Consider the following 11,994-nt stretch of genomic DNA (forward strand, 5'->3'; position numbering starts at 1 on the left):
ATGAGAGAAACACACAATGAGACAAACACACAATGAGACAAGGTAATTCACAAAGCGAGTGCGAAATCACGGTGGTGGCCTGCACTGACTAAGGGTTAGCTGAGAATCTGGCGAAGAGAGGTTGAGTGCGCTGGCCTTATGAGTCCCCGGCTAAATTACCCACAGGTGTGAGCAATCAGCAGAACACTGAGGCCCCGCCCAGGGGTGGAGATGCCGGCTCGGCGGGAGACACACTGGCACACACCCGGACCATGACACAGACTTTCTTTAATTGTTTCTCTTACCTTTTAGTCTACCCTAAAAATGCATCAGATATTCTCCTTTCTGCTTATAACATAAAATCAAGATGGCAGTGCTTGTATCCGGTCTTTAAGTCAGACGTCACGGGTGACGTTGCTGGTATTTCCGGGCCCAAGCTCTCCTGAAGAAACAACGACGAAGGAGCAAGTAACTTTGTTCACGATTACCTCCTTCTTTAGCGAAGTACCAATTAAGGTTAAAAAGGGTCTTAATTCCTTCAACTCTAGTAAAGTGGTCTGTGTAACCGTTCTCCCAGGCGGAATTATAAAGGGAAGTGTCCAGGCATCCATGAAAAATAAGATTTACGAGTTTGAGGTGAGCTAGGAGTAAGCTAGCTAGCCGACGATTAAACATGAGATATTCTGTACTCATTGATGTAATTCATAAAGCACACACACGTACAGCAATGCTATAACAGTGGAAGTAAATGAAGATTAAAATCTACATAACACAGAGGTTTTGGAGAGTTAGTAATGTTAGCCTAGTACCAGTTATATTAGCCTAGTTAACCCTAGTACCAGTAAACAGAGCAGCACTGCAAGTGTTTGTTAGAATGTTTAGAGTAAGCATTAACTTTCTTTCAATGTAGGTGCATGTTGAGGATCTGTTAGTCAGGTTCAGCTCCAGTGAGTGCCCGATTGGCAAAGATAAGTGCCATCATATGGCGGCATTGTTGATTTGGGTGGAGAAGAATGTGTCTCTCACTGACGTGGAACATGTGTGGAAGAGGGTGAAATCAACCAAAGCAGAAGAAATTGCTGCCAAGAGAGTGTCTGAGATGACACCATCAACAACACAAGGTCAGTTATTTATTTAAAATTTGCTCTTTGAATTAATTATTCTCTTAACTTTTTAAAAAGCATTGTGTTTTATATACTAAAATTACTATATATTTAGATTACTAAAAGTATGTTTTATTTATTTTTCAGCTGGAATCAAAAGACCTGTCATCCAGGAGGACAAGGAATGGGCAGTGGCATCTCTATCGAAATGCGAGCGTTTTACTGGGATGGGGCGGAGTTTGAGTCCAGAATGCCCTCAGGTAATTTGATATTTACTTTAACATGTGGTATAAATTATATATGTATGTAAACTCTTGTAAACTACAGACATCATCCACTACTCTGTGGTCAAAATTGCTTGGTCCCATTAAAACCTTTAAAATCCTTTTGTTTTAAATCTAGACTCCACCAGCCAAGACATTTGATGGACTGCTGAGGAACCTGGGATTTGCCCAAGCAGAAGACAAGGCTAGTTATCTCTTGGCATCACTGGCTGTGTCTGAGGAAGAGAAGAAACAGATCAAGGAAGCAACAGTTGGGCAAACGAAGAATGCATTGTGGTAAGAAAGTGCTTTGAAATTAATTAAAAATGAGCAAATGCTGAGAGCAGATTCTTTGGCCAGGAAAATGCTGTGTAATAATATGGCAGATTTTTGGAAAGAGGTGAAAGCTCTTAATAACTGTAAACCATCTCTACCATCAACGGTTGAAGGTGTTTCTTGGGCAGATAACATTGCAGCATTATGGAGACAGCATTACAGTGAGTTGTTTAACTGTATAAAAAGTGATCCATATGAGGACAATCTTGACATGAGTAATGACACAATAAGTGTAAGGACACATGAAGTATATGAAGCCATTCATAGGTTGTCTGATAATAAATCCTCTGGTTTGGATCACATCACTGCAGAACATTTAAAACATGCTAGTTTAAGGCTAGCTCCTCTTTTAGCACTCTGTTTCACTGGGTTTATGATTCATGGCATATTACCAGACGCAATGCTGTGTATTTTACTGGTACCAGTTATGAAAGACAAAGCTGCAAAAGTAAGCTTTTTGGATAATTACAGGCCAGTTGCACTAGCCAGTATTTTATCTAAGGTGTTAGAAAGAATCTTGTTTGATAGAGTTAGTGTGTTCATCTCTTCTCTGGATAATCAGTTTGGCTTCAAACCAAAGCACGGCACTGACATGTGCATATATGCACTCAAGGAAATAGTCAGTTTGTATAGGGCTAAAAATTCATCTGTCCTCATGTGTTTCATTGATGCCTCTAAGGTAAATGGTCTGTATTTGTATAGCGCTTTTCTAGTCCCTAAGGACCCCAAAGCACTTTACATAACCAGTCATCCACCCATTCACACACTGGTGATGGCAAGCTACATTGTAGCCACAGCCACCCTGGGGCGCACTGACAGAGGCGAGGCTGCCAGACACTGGCGCCACCGGGCCCTCTGACCACCACCAGTAGGCAACGGGTGAAGTGTCTTGCCCAAGGACACAACAACCGAGACTGTCCAAGCCAGGGCTCGAACCGGCAACCTTCCGATTACAAGGTGAACTCCCAACTCTTGAGCCACGATTGCCCGTAAGGCTTTTGATCGAGTGAACCACAGAAAACCTTTTGATAAATTGAAGACACAGGGAGTTCCTCAATACATCGTGAGGATTCTCTCTTACTGGTACGCTCATCAGAACATGCAGGTTAAATGGGGAAGCAGTATTTCTGCCCCCTTTGGTATCAGCAATGGTGTCAGACAGGGTGGGATTTTGTCTTCCACACAAACTACAGATGCGATTCCCAACCCCCTGAGCCACGGTCGCCCCTTTTGCATATAATGATGCGATGAGAATCCTTTGCAGGATACCTAGAAGTGTTAGTGCCAGCCAGATGTTTGTAGCTGTGGGTGTTTGGACTTTTAAAGCACTTTTAAGAAAGTTAATGTTCAATTTTAGAGAATGACTGGATGGTTCGAGTAACAGTATAATTTTAGCACTTACAGATACGACAGTGAGTGGTTCCCGTTACTCATCCAGTCTGAGAAAGCATTGGTTAAAGTGTTGGTGTATTTATTGATTTATTTTAAGTAATTGTGTTTTATGTATATTATGGTTTTATATTTTTACAAATGCTTCATATACTTATTTATAAAACACCCAGCACGCCCCTGCGGGCGGTTTATCCTTCAAGCTCGGGTCCTCTACCAGAGGCCTGGGAGCTTGAGGGTCCTGCGCAGTATCTTAGCTGTTCCCAGGACTGCGCTCTTCTGGACAGAGATCGCCGATGTTGTTCCCGGGATCTGCTGGAGCCACTCGCCTAGCTTGGGAGTCACCGCACCTAGTGCTCCGATTACCATGGGGACCACCGTTACCTTCACCCTCCACATCCTCTCGAGCTCTTCTCTGAGCCCTTGGTATTTCTCCAGCTTCTCGTGTTCCTTCTTCCTGATATTGCTGTCATTCGGAACCGCTACATCGATCACTACAGCCGTCTTCTTCTGTTTGTCTACCACCACTATGTCCGGTTGGTTAGCCACCACCATTTTGTCCGTCTGTATCTGGAAGTCCCACAGGATCTTAGCTCGGTCATTCTCCACCACCCTTGGGGGCATCTCCCATTTTGACCTCGGGACTTCCAGGTTATACTCGGCACAGATGTTCCTGTACACTATGCCGGCCACTTGGTTATGGCGTTCCATGTATGCCTTGCCTGCTAGCATCTTGCACCCTGCTGTTATGTGCTGGATTGTCTCTGGGGCATCTTTACACAGCCTGCACCTGGGGTCTTGCCTGGTGTGATAGACCCCAGCCTCTATGGATCTTGTGCTCAGAGCTTGTTCTTGTGCTGCCATGATTAGTGCCTCTGTGCTGTCTTTCAGTCCAGCTTTGTCCAGCCACTGGTAGGATTTCTGGATATCAGCCACCTCCTCTATCTGCCGGTGGTACATACCGTGCAGGGGCCTGTCCTTCCATGATGGTTCCTCGTCTCCCTCCTCTTTCTTGGGTTTCTGCTGCCTGAGGTATTCACTGAGCACTCGGTCAGTTGGGGCCATCTTCCCAATGTATTCTTGGATGTTCGTTGTCTCATCCTGGACTGTGGTGCTGACACTCACCAGTCCCCGGCCCCCTTCCTTCCGCTTAGCGTACAGCCTCAGGGTGCTGGACTTGGGGTGAAACCCTCCATGCATGGTAAGGAGCTTTCTTGTCTTTATGTCAGTGGCTTCTATCTCCTCCTTTGGCCAGCCTATTACCCCAGGAGGGTACCTGATCACAGGCAGGGCGTACGTGTTGATGGCCCGGATCTTGTTCTTACCATTCAGCTGACTCCTCAGGACTTGCCTGACCCTCTGCAGGTACTTGGTGGTTGCAGCTTTTCTAGCGGCCTCTTCATGGTTCCCATTCGCCTGCGGGATCCCCAAGTACTTGTAACTGTCCTCTATGTCTGCAATGTTGCCTTCTGGTAGTTCAATCCCCTCAGTTCTGACTACCTTCCCTCTCTTTGTTACCATCCGGCTACACTTCTCCAGTCCGAACGACATTCCAATGTCATTGCTGTATAGCCTGGTAGTGTGGATCAGTGAATCGATGTCTCGTTCACTCTTGGCATACAGCTTGATGTCATCCATGTACAGGAGGTGGCTGACAACTGCTCCGTTCCGTAGTCGGTATCCGTAGCCAGTCTTGTTAATGATCTCACTGAGGGGGTTCAGGCCTATGCAGAACAGCAGTGGGGACAGAGCATCTCCTTGGTAGATCCCGCACTTGATGGTGACTTGTGCTATGGGCTTGGAGTTGGCCTCTAGTGTTGTACGCCACATCCCCATTGAGTTCCTGATGAAGGCTCTTAGGGTCCCATTGATCTTGTACAATTCTAGGCATTCCAGTATCCAGCTGTGGGGCATTGCGTCATAGGCCTTCTTGTAATCAATCCAGGCAGTGAACAGGTTGGTCAGTCTGGTCTTGCAGTCTCGGCTGATTGTTCTGTCTACCAGTAGCTGGTGTTTTGCGCCTCTGGTATTAGGACTTAACATCTCCAACAGTATGAGGCATTTTATCTTTCAGAGCCATGACGGCCTCCAAGTCCTTTGGATCAATCTTAACTCCATCTCCTGATACTAAACGTCCAAGATAACGAACCTCTCTTTTGAACAACTCACACTTTGCAGGTCTCAGTTTGATTCCGTGTTCTCTCATGTGGCCCAGAACTTGTCTGAGGTGGTTGACATGTGCCTCAAAGGATGTAGAATAACACAATACATCATCAAGATATGGTGCACAGCACTCATCTCTAATTCCGTCCAGCACTCCCTCCATACACCTTTGGAATGCTGCAGGTGCATTTGTCAAACCAAATGGGATTCGAATCCATTCGTAAAGCCGCCACGGTGTGTTGAAAGCTGTAAGGTGTTTGGATTCCTCACTTACAAACCCTTGGTGATATGCGCTTCCTTGATCTAATATCGAGAACCATGTGTTACCACCCAGGTTGTCAAGTAAGTCCTGTATGCGCGGCAAGGGATGACGATCTGCGACTGTTTTTTTGTTCAGTCCCCTAAAGTCCACACATAGCCGCAAACTCTGGTCCTTCTTACGGGCACAGACAACTGGAGAGGAGTAAGAGGACACAGATTTGCGGATCCAACCTCGGTCTAGGAGATTCTTTACATAGTCTTTAACCTCCTGATACAAAGGCTTAGGGATAGAGTTATAGCACTTTTGGACTGGATTGTTGTCAGTTACATTAATCTTCAGCTGCAAGTTGAGTATGCAACCTATGTCTCCCTCCTCTCTAGCAAACACATCAGATTCCTCAAAGAGCATCTGACGCATAACTTCCTGCTGCTGCTGATCAAGATGCTCCAAGTTAACAGGAGGATGCCATTTTTTTGATGTATAATTCTCTGGGATACTGTTGTGACTGGCTTGGCTACCCTGCGTGGTACGTATATATGTATCAGTACCTGACTGCTGATAAGGGGGACCAAAATCTATTGGCCTGCTGTCTATGATTCCTTCTATGCAGCCCAAGGCCGTCCTTGGTGGCAAGAAGATATCATGTTTGGTTGAATTGCAGACTGGGATTTTTACAGTTTTAGATGCAGCAGGAGGCACATTAACTAAAGCAGGAAATAAATCCAGTCCATCTGGGACATCTCTTTTTAATGCTGGTTCAAATAACATTGTCCCCTCCTCAGGCCAACCCCTGATATGGCATTTCACTTAACATATTTGGCCACTAGGAACTGTGAGACCTCCCTTTCCTAATCTGATCATCTCATTCCTAGTTTGTTGGCACGCTGGGGTTTCACTGACAACAGAAACAATTGTTTCAGCAGTATCTCGATGGAGTTTTAATGCCTCTGCTAGCAAATCACTTAAACTGACACTCCCTGATCTCTCCAGACTTTCAAGGATGAGCTCCTCTATCACATTGAAACCTAATAACAGACCGTTCACACAGCTCTGACTCACTAACATGGGTACATGTATGGCTACCTGGCCATGTTTTTCACTTCTGATTTCCACGAGTACCTCAGCCCAACCCTCAAAGGGGTCATCCGTCCCATTAGCTGCTGTTATTCTGAGTGGATCATTTGGCAAAAGCTCTTCAAGCGACCTGACTTTTGTGCCTGGTAGGTGCTTCTCTAGCCACGACTTTGCCATTATCGTGACCTGAGCACCACTGTCCAGTAGCACCTCAGTTGGTACCCCATTAAGGTGACAGGTAAGCATACACCTTTTGCCTATCAGTCGAGCTACACGGTTTCCTTTCCCCGCTCTCTTCCTTAGGAGTGGCTGATTATCAGTTGGAGTCCTTCTCTCATGGTTTGTTACAATGGTTTGGGACCCTGGTTCTTGTCTGATCACTGGTGGTCCCTCCCCAGTGACCCTCTGCTGTTTCCCGATTTGTTCTTGGGCAGACAGCCCACCGCCCGGTGTCCCTCCTGGATACAATGAGTTCCCTGATACAATGAGTGAAGAAATACTCCTTGAATCAGTTGACTGGTATATTGGAACTCTGAGCTACTCTGCTGAGAAGCAAACATCACACGCTTTTTTTGCCCCATTAGCCGGTACATGAACTGATGTGGACTTTCTCTGTCCTGTTGTTTAGCATTGCTAAGCTCCTGAAATAGCTCTGCACTGCTCTTGTCTCTCAGGTGTGCTCTGAGGAACCGTTTGAGCTCAGCCACCGTTAATCCAGGTTTGGTCATTAGCATATCCTTAAATGTACCTGGTTTAATTATCTTTAGGACAGTTCGGATTATCTCTGCTTCTGTAAAATTCTCAGCTAGCCCTTCATCAATCTGTCTACACAGAGAGCTATAACTAACATCTGAATCTGAGTCAGAAATCTGTCCACTGTGGAGCTTGAATTCTCTACGAGGCAGGAGCGCCGCAACATCTGCCAGTTTTATAACATCAGTTACTTGACTGGTTACCATGCAGGTTCTATCTGCCTTCACACTAACTACTGAAGGTGTTACCACAGAGTCTGTTTCTGCACCCAGCTCACAGTCCTCATCTGCAGCCACCGGAGGTCGTTGCAGGTCAGTGATGAAGTCATTGAGTACTAGCAGGCGAGACATGCCTTGGTCCTCCTGACTTGCCAGCCGGTCACTTTTCAAAAAGTCCACAATGAAGTCATAGAGTTCCACCTCTGTTGCATCATCTCCTGGTAGGTCATCTTCCACCTCATCCTTGATGGTGTCTACAAGCTTGTACAACACCTCTGTCTTAGCAGTGTTAATAAGCTCATGAAGCTTTCTCTGTATTCCTCGTCGCAGCTCCTGCACAGCCGCCATTCTGGTACCTCAGATGGAGCAGGCGTAGCACGTTGGTCTTAGTTTATTACTTCATGATTAGCTGCCGTCAAGAGGAGGCACTAATCCCGGACGAGCCCCCACGATTGTTGCCCCCTTGGTGTGACAGGTGCCTGGGAGGGGTGCGATCCTAGATCCCGCAGCTGTGTATTGAAATAAAGAGGCACAGATCATGAACTTGTTTACGTTTCAACTGCAGGATTTATTCTGCAGATTTGCCTCCCAGGGGGGTTTACGCTCCTCCTGGCCGCTATGCGCTACCTAGTGGTATTTTTTAAGTAATGCCATGGAAGATGTAAAGTGTAATTAGAAAATACTGATTTAACACTGAACGATATAACAAAGACCAAAATATAACTGGGGTGTTCCCTTTTTCCTTGTATGAAGACATAAACTGAACTAACATCCCCGTAAGTCTTTTTATCTCTTAACTTTTTAACTATTAGTGTAATCCAGATTTACCAGCCACACATTTCAACTTAAACACATATGTTAACCTTTTACATTAGCTACCGCTCACCGCTCGTCTGCAGGCTTTATTTAAGTGGAAAACTTCCACAACAACCGTGACCTGGGATGAGATCGTCAGACTACCAGGATCTCAGTGGATTACTGTCCTGAGGGAAGGCGACAGAGGCAGTGCAGAAACAGGAAACAATAGCAAGACTGTGTATGTAACTTATGCAGGCCTCCAATGAGTAAGTTAACACTCACCTTTTCTGCTCAGAAGAATTTTTGAGACTGCTGCATCATGGTGTTTATGGAGACATGGTTCAACTCAATGATAGCAGAGCCAGGTAACAGAGCAGACAAGCAGGACAAAAGATGCCAGTGAGAGTGGATTTTGCATGTGGTAAAACCAGTGTTGCCGCATAGTCGTATTCTACAACAGAAGATGTCAGACTCGGCTGAAGCGAGGGCCTGTTTTATGAAATGGAAATATTCCCGTCACTTCACAAAACAAGCAGACAAGAACATTACGGTAATATGTAAGCTATGTCCTGGGGAGAAAAAATTATCGGCCGCTGTCAATAGCACGAGTAATCTGCTGAAGCACCTGACACGGCAGCACAGACAAAACCTTCTGAGTGAGCCATCTTCATCATCCATGGATAACACTGCGGCAACTCCTGCTAAGCAGACGAAACTTGATTTCACTTCAGCAACACAGAAAGTGTCTGAAGGTGAGCTTAAGAAAATGATTGCAGGCTACGTTGTGGAAGAGATGCTACCGCTGCGTACTGTAGAGTCTCCGTCTTTTAGGTGCATATTAAACAAAATACCTGTGTGTGGCAAAAAAGCAGCACTGCATGATCGAAAAACGTTTTCTACTTACTTAGATAAGTGTTATGCTGACATGGAAATGGAGCTTAAAGAGACATTCGAGACTTTGGAATATATTTCCACGACTGCTGACATTTGGACCAGCCATAACAAAAGTTTTCTCGGAATGACGGCACACTGGATTGATCCTTCTACTTTTGTACGAGGACATGCAGCGCTAGCATGTAAAAGAGTTCGAGGGAGACACACATATGATGTCATCGGCAATGAAATCGAGCAAGTACATTCGGCTTATGGACTGAACTCTAAAGTGACAGCCACCGTGACAGACAATGGGTCCAATTTTATCAAAGCTTTTAGAATGTTCCAAAAATCAGACTCTGATGAGGAATCGGAAGAAGATGAAGAGGTGACATTTACTGATGTTAAGCAGACCCTCTCCACAGAATCTGAAGGACAGTTTTCTCTCCCTCCACACTTAAGGTGTGCATCACCCACACTGAACTTAATTTTTCATCATGTTGAAAAATGGCTTCCAGCAAATGAGGCATAATTCATCTACAGAAGTGCAACTTCAAAGTGTTCTGCAATGTGGACAAAAGCAAACCGTTCTTCTGTTGCTTCAGAGTTGGTAGATAATTTTTTCAAGAAAAAACTCACAGTACCTGTTTCAGCACGATGGAATTCATTTCACGACGCTCTGTCCAGGATCACTGACATTCCCCTTGCTGAATTAAATACTGTCTGCACTCAGTTTGGAATCAAATGCTTCACTGATCGGGAGTATCTGTTCCTAAAGGAGTATTGTGTCGTGTTGAAGCCACTCACTGTTGCACTAGACATATTGCAAGGAGAAGAGAACTGCTATTTTGGAATCCTTCTTCCAATTCTGGAGATTCTAATGTCCAGGACGCTGGCACTGCAGGACGAGCTTAAGCTGACAGCATCCCTCCCTGATATCATTGTTAAGGTAATCTATATATAGCCTTACCCTAAAATAAAATTTTGTTTTATTTATCATGCTCTTATGTGAAGTGTCTGATGTATTTTTTTCTCATAGGCGATCAAGGTGCGCTTTTCCTCAATGATGGACAATAAAGAAGCTCTCCTGGCTGCAGTCACTTTGCCTAAATTTAAGTTACGCTGGATCAGAGAAGAAGAGAAAAAAGACATGGTTAGGGCAATGCTTACTACAGAGTGCCGTGGGTTGTCTCTTGAAGACCAACAACCTGGTCAAGATCACAAGAACCCTGCTAACTCCACTGATGATGTTTTTTTCATTTGAGGAGGACGACTGTACCTACTCTGCTGAAACAGAGGTGATGGAATATTTGAAATCTGCTGGGTCTGAGCTGGGTGTTCTTAGCCAGTTTCCCAGGATTAAGGCCATTTCACTGAGGTACAACACAGCCACACCATCAAGCGCACCAGTCGAAAGGCTTTTTAGCCTCGGCAATCTTGTGCTTACACCCAGAAGGAACAGACTGTCAAGTGAACGCTTTGAGAGACTTACATTAATGAGATACAACAACTTTTTCAAAAACAACACAGCTAAGTAGTACAAAAAATGTTTTGGAAAACATGAGTGCATACAGCATGCAGGAAATATGGTGCTCATTGGTTTGAGGAAGTTTCAGAGGAATTCTGTTTGTTAACCAAAGTTCAGAGTTAACTTCACTTTGTTGAATCATATGACATGATTACATACATTATGTATGAATATATTACTCATTGCTTTGAAAATGTAAACATTTTAATGTTTACTGCGTGAAATATGTCATGTATAACATTTCTTAGGTTAAGCCTTTTTGTTATTCAGATATGTTGCAGAAAAATATATTTGTTATTCTGGAAAAGTGTTTCTTAGCTAAAGAAAGTTACATTCCTTACTAAAAAATGTAATTATTAAAGAATCTATTTTTTTATAGAATGTAATAAAGATGATTCAGGAAGCAAAAAGGCTAAACTATTTCATGTTGACTCATATTTTTTTTTTAAATTATTTATTATTTAAAGAGTTTAATTTCTATTGTTTGTCCACTCAAGGTTTATGGGGATTTTAATAAGTATTTAGTTAAATTACTTATTGAGCAATTAAGTTACTTTTCAGACACAGTAATTAGATAAGTATTTTAAATACAATATTGATTAAGTAATTAGTAATAGTAATTACTAACTTTTTTTAAAGTAACTTACCCAACACTGGATACAACTGTGATGGGCCTTATGAAAAGAGGAAATGAGACAGCATACAGGAAGGAGGTGCAGTGGTTGACAGGCTGGTGTGCAGTTAACACCCTGAATTTAAACACCAAAAAAAACCCAAACAATAAAAAAAAAATCATTGTTGATTTTAGAAGAAACATGGTGGATCACCAGCATCTGGTTCCTGGGCAAATTCATTCTTGTAAAAAATGTTAACACCCTATAAAAAGCCTGTATGTTTACTAATGTATTTGCACAGCAAATCCAGCATGTCCAAATTAACACTGTCGGATTTGATTTCAACACTATTAAAAGTGTCTATATAGGTCCACACCAGAGAGTGTTAATTTAACTCTTTTTGGAGAGTTGGTACGTTAACTCTGATTTAGTGTTAAACACCAAATCTGTCTGGAGTTGATAATTTAACACTTGGTGTTAAGAGTTTATATATTAACTCTCAAAGAGTATTTTAGTTTAACTACGTGAGAGTTAATTCCAAAAAGTGGGAATTTTCCTGTTCTGAACTTCTAGAAATTTCTTTTGGAAATAAACATTTACTAAAAAGACACAATGGTTTTTGAAAAACATTTATTCTGAAC

The sequence above is a fragment of the Astatotilapia calliptera genome, chromosome 15 (genome assembly GCF_900246225.1).
Source record: "Astatotilapia calliptera chromosome 15, fAstCal1.2, whole genome shotgun sequence".
NCBI classification, from domain to species: Eukaryota; Metazoa; Chordata; class Actinopteri; order Cichliformes; family Cichlidae; genus Astatotilapia; species Astatotilapia calliptera.